Here is a 10792-nt window from a genome sequence, read left to right as displayed (position 1 = left end):
ATGCCCATTATTTCCCCTTTCCTTTCTCCTCCACTCCCATCAGCCCTTAGTTTGTTCTCAGTTTTCTTTTTTTTTTTTAATTTTTTTAATGTTTTATTTATTTTTGATACAGAGAGAGACAGAGCATGAGAGGGGGAGGGGCAGAGAGAGAAGGAGACACAGAACCGGAAGCAGGCTCCAGGCTCTGAGCTAGCTGTCAGCACAGAGCCTGACGTGGGGCTCGAACCCACGAACGTGAGATCTGACCTGAACGGAGACTTAACCGACTGAGCCACCCAGGCGCCCTGTTCTCAGTTTTCAAGAGTCTCTCATGGTTTGCCTCCCTCCCTCTCCTCAACTACTTTTCCCCTTCCTCTCCCTCATGGTCCTCTGTTAAGTTTCTCTTGTTCCACTTATAAGTGAAAACATATATATCTGTCCTTCTCTGCCTGACTTATTTCACTTAGCATGACTCCCTCGAGGTACATCCATGTTGCTACAAAGGGCCAGGTTTCATTCTTTCTCATCGCCAATGGCAGTTATTTAAAAGAGCCCTAATGGCTTGAAGGTATGCTTCTCACTGACCAAAAGTCACTTCCTTTAGCAAATTCTCTTCTTGACTCAACATCTTTTTATATGAGTCTAAATTAAGCAATTTGGTATTCCTTTTACTCTTAGCTTCCTCTTATATTGATATTTTCAGGCTTCCCTAAAATCACAGACTTCTCTACAATATTGAAAGTGACTGGAAGGATTTTTGAAAAGTTTTTTTTTTTTTAATGTATTTCAGAGGACACTTCTGAATCTGGAATGAATCACTCCCATGTCTACTCAGTCCCTCTCCTGAAATGACAAAGATTAAAAATAAGCCGTTCAATGACTATTGTCTGGGCACTTGGTCTTCATGCTTCCAACTGAGGCCCACTGAGGAAACCTGGAAGGCAGTTTGCTTCACCAAAGAAAGTACGGGGCACTGGCATACTTGGGAGACTTTTCAAAGGCAAGAATCCCTTTTTATTTCTTCCCACTATTTTTTATCTTAATATTTATTGTGAATATTTCTGATTACAATAGTTACAATCACTGAAGACAATTTTGAAAGTACCAATTATGAATAAGATTTAAATGATAACATTTTAGACAAAATTAAGATCATGATATGAAACTTTATCTTATTTTCACTGGGTAAGTGGGGTTGTAAACAATGTAGAATTTCCAAAAGATCCCCCCTCCCCACCCTGAGAAATCCTGACTTGTTGGGCATGAATAAATCCCAAGATATTTTCAGAGCCTTTGAAAATATGTCATAATTTTAACTTTTATTGTTGTGTGAAAAATTATAAGGGAATGACATTCACGTATAACCACATCATTCTTGCTCTCCATTTTAACAAAAATGTTATCATTCCAGAGGTGAATACCTGTCTTTGGCCCGTTGAAGTCCACCTCTTAGAGGCTGCAACATTTTACCCATTTGATGCATATCCTTTCCAAATGTTTGAGTTGATACAGACATATTCATGCATCTTCTTTCTGTCTTTCATCCATCTGTCTCTGTGTATCCACCCATTCACCTCTATCCACATTGGTGATGAAGAGCACAGACATTGGAGCCAACTGTCCTGGGTTCACCTTCCTGCTCTGCCACTTCGAACTGTGCAGCCTATGGTGGGTTACCCGGAAGCTCAGTTTTCTTGTCTCTGAAGTGGAGACATTTGGGGTGCCTGGGTGGCTCTCATTAAGCTTCTGACTTCCACTCAGGTCATGATCTCACAGTTCGTCTGAGTTTGAGCCTGCATGTGTGTCTCTCTCTCTCTCTCTCTCTCAAAATAAACAAATGAACATAAAAAATAGAATCCACTGACAGACCAGTAGAAGTAGTAAGAAAATTCAAGATTATCAAATGATTAGAAGAATGTGAATGATATAAAATGAAATACAAATTCAAAAGAATTAAAATAATATAGTTAATATAAATAATTTTAATAAATATTTTAATAGATTTTATAAATATAAAATTGGATGCCTCTATGATTTCAGAATAGAAAGGGATTTTTAAAATAATCCTAAAAATAGCATGAAATATAAAGGGAAAAATTGCTTTATTACACTGAACTAAAGATGTGCCCTCAAAATAGGACAACAAATAGAAAATTAAATGATCAATAGTAGATTGTGTGAAAATGTTTTCAATTTATATAAGAAACTAAGGATATTAAGAGTATGTACAAAGAAAAGGAATTCCACAAGAATAATGTCAAACAACCTTATAGAAAAGTAACATAAAGTTGTGAACGACCTCTAAATATATGAAGAATGCTCATTGATTTGAGCCCTATCTTTGTTGGAGGAACCACGTAAACTGACAACATTTGAGTGCTTATTATGGTCGGGCACTATTCTAAGTGCTTTTAAAATACAAGTGTCCTGTTTCACACACCTAATCTCTACAACCACTATGACTCTACTGCTGCTGCTATACAATGTTAGAGTCATCAGGTTGCCAAAACTTTGAGAGATACTATTGAAGGCTGGTGAAGATGTGGGGAAATGAGACATCTCACATAATATCTAGAGACACAGCTCTGACACAATGTAGCCATGTATTAAACACTCTGGCAACATTTAGTGAAAATTTTAGCTGCATACATTGTGTACCCAAATCTCTCTCTTGGGTCTACACTCCAGAGAACTCTTCACAGATGCACCAGAAGTGTACAGTGATGTCTCCCAAAGCATATGGAGGTCGAAAGCAGTAGAAGGCAACCTAGCAATTCAAAACTAGGCATCTGCAGACGTAAAATGTGGTACATGGATAAGCATGAGAGGAATACTGTACAGTGTCAGTGCCAATGAGCCACATGGAAATAAATAGCTGTGTGACCATACTGTAAAACTATACAACTTCATTAAACAGTAAGAAATAGGATGTGGCACCTTTTATGCCATGAAAGGCATACCTGTGTGAGAAATAAATTTCACGGACGTGCTTATTTGCAAGTGACCACCAACTATGAGGAATGTTGATTGGAAGAATGCAAGTTAACTGAGAGTGGGTGCCAGGTGAATGTGGGAAGGGGCTCGATGATGGCGGCATGAATGGGAAGGATCATGAAATAAAAACTGGTTGACAGTAAAATTTGCCATGATCCAAGAAGCACAATCAATTCAATTCTGTGCACTTGAGACATGAAATCCCAAAGCAAAATAAATAAATAAATAAATAAATAAATAAACAGATACATTGAAATACCAACAAAACTTTTAAAATCTGACATTTTTTAATGTTGGCATGTTAATATATATAAGTTATATACAACTTAGGCCTATTATATAAGAAATTATGTAGGGATTTAAAGAAATTACAAGGACCTATAGAATTATTTGAGAAGAATATTGTGGTTCTAATTCTCTTTTTCCTTGTATATTCTTTTAGCTGTATGACAAAAAGAAAAACCTTTAAGTCAGGAAGTGTTCCACATGAATTGTAAAACCCAGGTTACTAATTTACTATTTTATTACCATCTGGCTTAAGTGTGTGTAGAAAAATACTTGTTTCTATGACCTGAAAACTTGCAGCCTTATGAACTATCATTACAAAAACATTCAATGATTGTTAAGAAAAATATGCTGTATGTTGCACAGATTAGCTTTTCTTTTGGTCTAGTTTCAAAACTTATAATGACCCCAAAAATGTATTTACTTATTGAATCAAGAGAACAGCAAAGAGGAAAAAGCTTAGTGAGTACTTAAAGTAAGAGAAGGCAAAAAATAAAAAAGAGGAAAATATTTCTTTCAGCTATATTCTGATTATCTTAATTACTATCCTCTTGCATAAATGGCCTTTATTATGTGACTGCAGTTTTTAATTATTTAAGCAATGGCAAAAATGTAATACATATATATTTATATATACAAATATATCCATAAAAATATATAAATATATTTAAAACATATATTAAAATATATTTATATATTTAGTAAAATATATCAATATGAGTTAGTTAAATTTTTAAAAATATTGTAAAACTATATACGTATTAAAGCTACATAAATATATACTTATTTCTTAAAGCTAAAAGTATAAATACCTTATTCTCTTTCCAGATATAGTGAAATATTTGTAAATAAAATGACACAATGTCTGGAATTTACTCTGAAATACTCCAGAAGGGAATACTCCAGAAGGGAATACTTTGAATACTCCAGAAGGGAAACTGAAAAGAGAGAGAGAAAAAATGAAATCGGTAAAGTAATACTACTTGTTGATATTGAGTGATGGGCACTATTCTTTTAGGTGGACTTTTGAGTAAGATTGCAATTCTTCGTTTTAAAATGTTTTTCTTAGAAAAATATTAAACTTGGGCTTTGTGTGGTTTTAAAAATGATTTTGCTATAAATGCCTTGTGAAATATTTGTGGGATGAATGAAGTTCCTCGGGCTGCATGGCTGGATACATTTGGAAGAGTTTAAGATGCCATCCAAAAGGCCAGCCACATTTGCAATGAGGTATAGCCTGACACTTGTCTCTCATTTCCCAAACAACCAGGCAGGTGTGGGCTGCTTTTCCTTATGTGTGGTAATCATTGACATGTTTTCCTCCTCTCCAAGTCTGTGTCTACAGATCCTGCTTTCCCTCTCATGGAGCAATTTCCAAATTAAACTGGGAACTACTGAATATTTATTATAATCAAGTAACCTTGTAAAGGAAGAGAAAGGTTTCTTGGGCTTGGGTTTGGATTTTTGTTGTTGTTGTTGCAATTTCCAAAACACACTACAGAGAACAATTGCTCAAAAGATGAGTGACTGAAATTGTTAATGTTATTGACACAGTTTAAATCAAGTCATTTTATTTATTTTTTAAAGTTTATTTATGTATTTTTGAGAGAGAGAGACAGAAAGAATGAGTAGGGAAGGGGCAGAGAGAGAGGGAGATAGGAAGACAGAGACTGTAAGTGTTAGTGCAGAGCCTGATTTGGGGCTCAAGCCTGTGAATGGTAGATCATGACTTGAGCAGAAACTAAGAGTCAGATACCTAACTAACCTACTGAGCCACCCAGGCGCCCCCCTCAAGTCATTTGTTTGAAGGAGGATTTTCTATATTAAAATACTAGTTGAAAATTAGTAACATGTATTTTGAAGGTTTATGACAATTCAAACATTTTAAATTATGATTATTAATATGAAGGGGAATGTCCAAGGGTTGAGGAGAACCAAGTCATTCTTTAGAAAAGAGTCACATAGGGGCACCTGGGTGGCTCAGTTGGTCAAGTGTCCAACTTCAGCTCAGGTCATGATCTTACGGTTCAAGCCCCACGTCAGGCTCTGTTGCTGACAGCTTGGAGCCTGGAGCCTGCTTCAGATTCTGTGTCTCCCTTTCTCTCTGCTCCTCCCCTGCTTATGCTCTGTCTTTCAAAAATAAATAAACATTAAAAAAGAAAAAAAGTAAAAAAAATAAGAAAGGAGTCACATCTTTAAAATGGTATTAGGACGTTAAGTTTTTCATGTCATTTGGCTGACCAGGATAGATTTCCAATTTACATAGCCTTCACCTTCTCCTCTTGGGATGAGATTACGAAAGTGAATACTTTATGCAGAAAGCATTCTGCCCATCTGTTAAGAGAAGTTTAAAGGTTTTTTGATGAAACTGGAATTTTAAAGTTTAAAATTTTAGCTCCATAAAAGGAAAATAGTTTGACATTTGAATATTTTTATGTTATAGTTCAACCAGCGAAAAGATTGTTTCTCTATAGACATTAAAAAATGGCAGTTACTTTGCTTTGCATTTCATCTCCTATCCAAGAAAACACAGAAAAGAAATTCTTCAACTTAGAAGAATAAAAAGCCATTTTTATGCATGTGTGTCAACTTTTATAAACAAAACAAATGTGTCAAATAATTATAGTTGCTTAGGAGGTAGGTTAGAAAAGTAGGTTTTTCAATGATAAGATTAGAGATGAAAAGATACTTGAAGGCCATTTCCTGCCCTGTGCATGGTTCTAACTCTTAGAGGCACTGAGTAGAATGGTTTGGAATATGGACTTTCATTAAAAAAGAAAAGAAAACCACTTGGGTTTGATTTCCAGATGCTCCATTTATAAATTGTGACCTTTGGCAACTCAGTGACCTCCTCAACATCTTCATCTGTAATATGGTGATACTGAATAGATGCTGAACACCTGTATGTGAAATCCACATGCACACTGTTGTAGAGGTTAAATTCGATTGTGCACAAAAGGTATGTAACAAGTAACTAGAACATTTACAGAATGTGCATGGTAAAAAGTAATTATTATTGGCTCTGAAATAGCATTTCCATTTAATTTAAAATACACAGCAATGGATATGTATGATTGGCAAAATAATTGCTTTGAAAAGGAGTTTAAAAAAAATCTGTTGTACAGAATGAGGCAAAAATGCAGCATATATCTGGGCAGTGAGTGATTCTGAATTTCCCTGAAAGTCCCTGAAAGAGTCAGTTTTCTCAGTGGAAAATACTTAGGCTTTCAAATGGCATCTGGTTTGAATTAGCTTTGGAAATCAGTGCTCTCTTTTTCTAAAATTAGTGCTTGATAATCTTTGCATAACCCTGACGATGACATCATTTAATGTTTTGTTTTGTTTTTTTGTTTTGTTTTGTTTGGATAGTCACTCAATTGCTCAAAATCTTCACAAAGAGAAATATAAGCAGCAGGTTATACCTGAGCCTTTATCGATTGTTAATGCAATTGTTTGACTGTAAGAATGTGAACAGGCTCATCTCTGGCTCACTATTTTTGTGCAACTGTACTCAAATACAGAGCATATTCCCTCTCTGCTTTCAGTTCTTAATTATTAATATTCTCACCAACCTCAGAATTAAGTCAATATTATTGTGTCTCCAATAAAAAGTTTCTCCTCAGATAAGTGCCAATAATTTCTCCCAAAGCTTTTCTTTATCTAATAGGAACTTAATGTATTTTCTTAAATTTTTTAGTTTTATTTATTTTTGAGAGAGAGAGAGGGAGAGAGAGACAGCATGAGCAGGGGAGGGGCAGAGAGAGAGGGAAACACAGAATCTGAAGACAGGCTCCAGGCACTGAGCTAGCTGTCAGCACAGAGCCTGACGCAGGGCTCAAACCCACAAATTATAAGATCATGACCTGAGCTGAAGTCGGATGCTTAACCAACTGAGCCACCCAGGCACCCCAGGAACTTAATGTATTATATTCAGTGACTTTCCATTTTATTCCCTAGAAGTCATAATTGAGACGTTCAAGATAGAACCCAACTACCTATTGTTGGAGAAGAGAAGGAGCCCAGGACTTTACAAAAATCACAAGAGCTCTCCAAATCTCCTGGATGACTCAGGCTTCTGAGAGCTTGACAACACTAACCACGCTGGGTGGTCTGCTGTCCTACTTCAGGATGGACCTGTTTAGAGAATTTCAGTGAAAAGTTTAAGAGATGCAGATTCTGGAGACAAACTGTTGACATCAGTTTTAGTTCCGTCACCTACTGTGTAACTTAGGTAAGTTGTGTTTTTTTCAAAATGAGAGAATACTAATCACTAGCTGGTGTAATTCTGAGGAATAGTTGAGTCAATCCACAGAGTGTTTAGGATAGGACTTGGCACAAAGTAAGGGCCAAGTATATAGTAGCTATATCACTGTCGATATCATCATCATCAGTATTATAGGCATACAGATAAATATATATATACACACATGCACACACATACATATAAATATGCATACATGAACCAAAGAGCCTTTGGGTTTTACCTTGCAAGGTAAAAGGTTTTACCTTTACCAGGATGGCTCAGTTGGTACTGGCATCCAGCTTCCGCTCAGGCCATGATCACATGGTCTGTGGGTTCGAGCTCCGTTCCAGGCTCTGCACTCTCAGTCCCAATCTCTCTCTCTCTCCCTCTCTCTCTCTCTTTCTCTCTGCACCTCATGCAATTGTCTCTCCCTTTCTCTCTGCCCCTCACTCATTCACATGTTCTCTTCTCTCTCAAAAACAAACAAACAAACAAACAAATAAATAAATAAATAAAAATTGCTGTCTTCTGGCCCATCTTATATTGAGGTACTAAACTTACATTTGTGTACTTTTAGTTTTTCTTTCAAGGCTTTTTGCTTTATAAATAATACTTAAAGCTATAGGCTTTTATATGTAACTTTGCATATGAATACCACTATTTCTGAAGAATACATTCATAGAAGTGACACTGATGAATCAAATTATATTTCTATTTTTAAAATTTGATAGATACTTTACAATATTCTCCAAGCATGTCATGCCCATTTGTTCTTCTAAAAACCATTCATGAAAATGAAATGAAAATGAAACTTCATGCAAATAGAAGACTCTTCATTATCACAGGCCCAAATCAGCACTTAATACTATTAAGTATTGCAAATCCAATGGGTATGAAATTGTATTGTATTTGGTTTTAATTTGCATTTCCTGGTTGGTAGTGGAGTTGAACAATTTCTAAAAATAATTTTTGGCTGTCTATAAGTATTCTGTAACTTTTATTTTTATATTATTTATATATTTTGTTTTGTGTGGGGTTTTTTTCTCATATTTCTTTAATCATTGTGTATGTTAAGAGTATTAACTCATATTCTCATATAGGTGTTACAAATATTTTGTCCCCGCCTTTTGGTGGTTGTGTCTAGAGTTTTTTTAAGTGGGTGTTTCCAAACTGAAAATATTCTTTCATATTGTCTTCTATACAATATATATCTTCATGCTGCTCCTTAGATATTTAATCTGCATATAAAATACTTTGGTATAGCCTGGTGTGCAAGCTTTATATATATTGGGGGCCAATTTCCTCATAGTGAAGTACATGTGAAATCAGACCTAGAAATTGAGAGTAGATAAGACTTTAAATATTACTCAGTCCATCATCCCATCTTGCCAGTTAGATGACTAAGTTCCCCAGAAGAACACCAAATAGCTTGCCCCAGTCTACAGTAATTTGATTTGCATGTTAAGACTTGATGATTGCTCTGATACTGCTTCAGTTGGCCAGACTATCTCTTGCCGTGACATTTCCTGCCACATGGGTCTGTCTTAAGCACTTTGGCTAGTACTATTTTCATGTTTAGCTTCCTCTTCTAGATATTTTTGCCCTTCCCTGAAATCACAGGTTTTGCAGAATTATTTCACATAGATAGGAATGATTTTTGCACCCCTTTTAACACATATATATTTTCAAAGCTCTGAGAGAGTTTCTTCAACTTTTGGTCTGGCTCAACCCTTCTTCTGAAAATAAAAACATTTAATATTCCATGTATAAATGTCTACCAGACAGAAAGATACTCAGTTTTGTAGGCCAGGCTCGAGCAAGAAATATGCAATTTGATTCCTAAAATATATATATTATATATATAGGCACACTTGACAATAATCTTAAAAGGATAATCTGTGTACAAGTTTTGTTTTCAGAGAATGATTTTAACTTGGTTTTAATTAGCATTACCTTATTAGCATTTATTATTTCTTTTCTACTTGTTAAAACAATACATATAAATCGAAGAAAACTTAGAAAATACATAAAAATATAAAGAAAAATTTCATTTTGACATCATTTTATGTATATATATACTTTTTAATCTTTATACTTATACATATGTGATTTTTAAACAGAATTAGTACCATATTGAACATGATTTTTCTTTTTAAAATTTCATTTTATTATTTAAAATAGTAGCTGAAAATTATGAGATTTAACATTAAAATCTGGGAAGCCTGGTGATAGCTATTTGTAACCTGTATTGCCCTTAGGAAGAATGTCTCCTTTTCATATGATTTTAATTTTTTAATTTTTTTCTCAATTTTAAACCTTTATATTTTGTTCCTTACTCTTTGAGAAAGCTAAGTAATCTAACAGCCAAATTATCCAGGAAGGTCACAACTCTAGAAAAGAAGAATAGTATTTTGTCTCTGGAGGACTCTTGAGTGAAATGAATAGCTACATATCAAACTTAAGTTATTGAGCAAATTTTCCCTGTGAGGGGACAGTATTTAAAAAAATAAATACCAGACCAATACAGCAAGTGGAGCTAAGAAAACATAAGGAACTGTTAGAGAATGTGGATATCTCATCCTAGGAGATATTTCAGAGCTAATACAGCAATAAATAGAAGTAAATGTATGAGTTTGAAAACACTATTTAGAAAGTAAAAAAATTTAAAAAAAATATATACTACAAACCTTCAAATAAAGAAGACAGTAAAAGATTAACAGAATAAACGAACAACAAGAAAATATGAAACAAGAGGATAATAAAGATAAAGTCATTATCTTTATGGGAGACAAAGATATGATTAACAAAACTGAAAGTTGTATTTTGTTCCCCCTAAATATCAGTAAGCTAGACATACGTTTAAAAAATAATCTGAGGAATGGGAGCAAATAAAACACAGAATGAAGTAAGTGATATAATTAAAGGTATAAAAAATGTTGAAACTTATCAAATTATGCTGTAACAATTTAACAGTCCATTAGAAAATCAAGTTAAATGGACAAACAAAAATGTAAAGTGACAAGACTAATAAAAGGTGGAGAAGCAACTTGAAGACATTAACAGCCACTAAATATATTGTATTAATAGTTGGGAGCTTTCTGTCTTACAAAGCACCAGACAAGTAGAAATTAATAGGTAATTCTTACCACATATTCAGGGAACAATACCAATTTCTAGTTTATATAAGTTGAACCAAAAATAGAAAAAGCAAAAAAAGCCAAACTATTGCTACAAGGCCACATTTTATTTCTGTTGGCCACATTTTGTCAAGAAGAATTTGCCTTTAAAAAT

The sequence above is a fragment of the Suricata suricatta genome, chromosome 2, assembly GCF_006229205.1.
Source record: "Suricata suricatta isolate VVHF042 chromosome 2, meerkat_22Aug2017_6uvM2_HiC, whole genome shotgun sequence".
NCBI classification, from domain to species: Eukaryota; Metazoa; Chordata; class Mammalia; order Carnivora; family Herpestidae; genus Suricata; species Suricata suricatta.
This window is presented reverse-complemented; position numbering follows the sequence as displayed.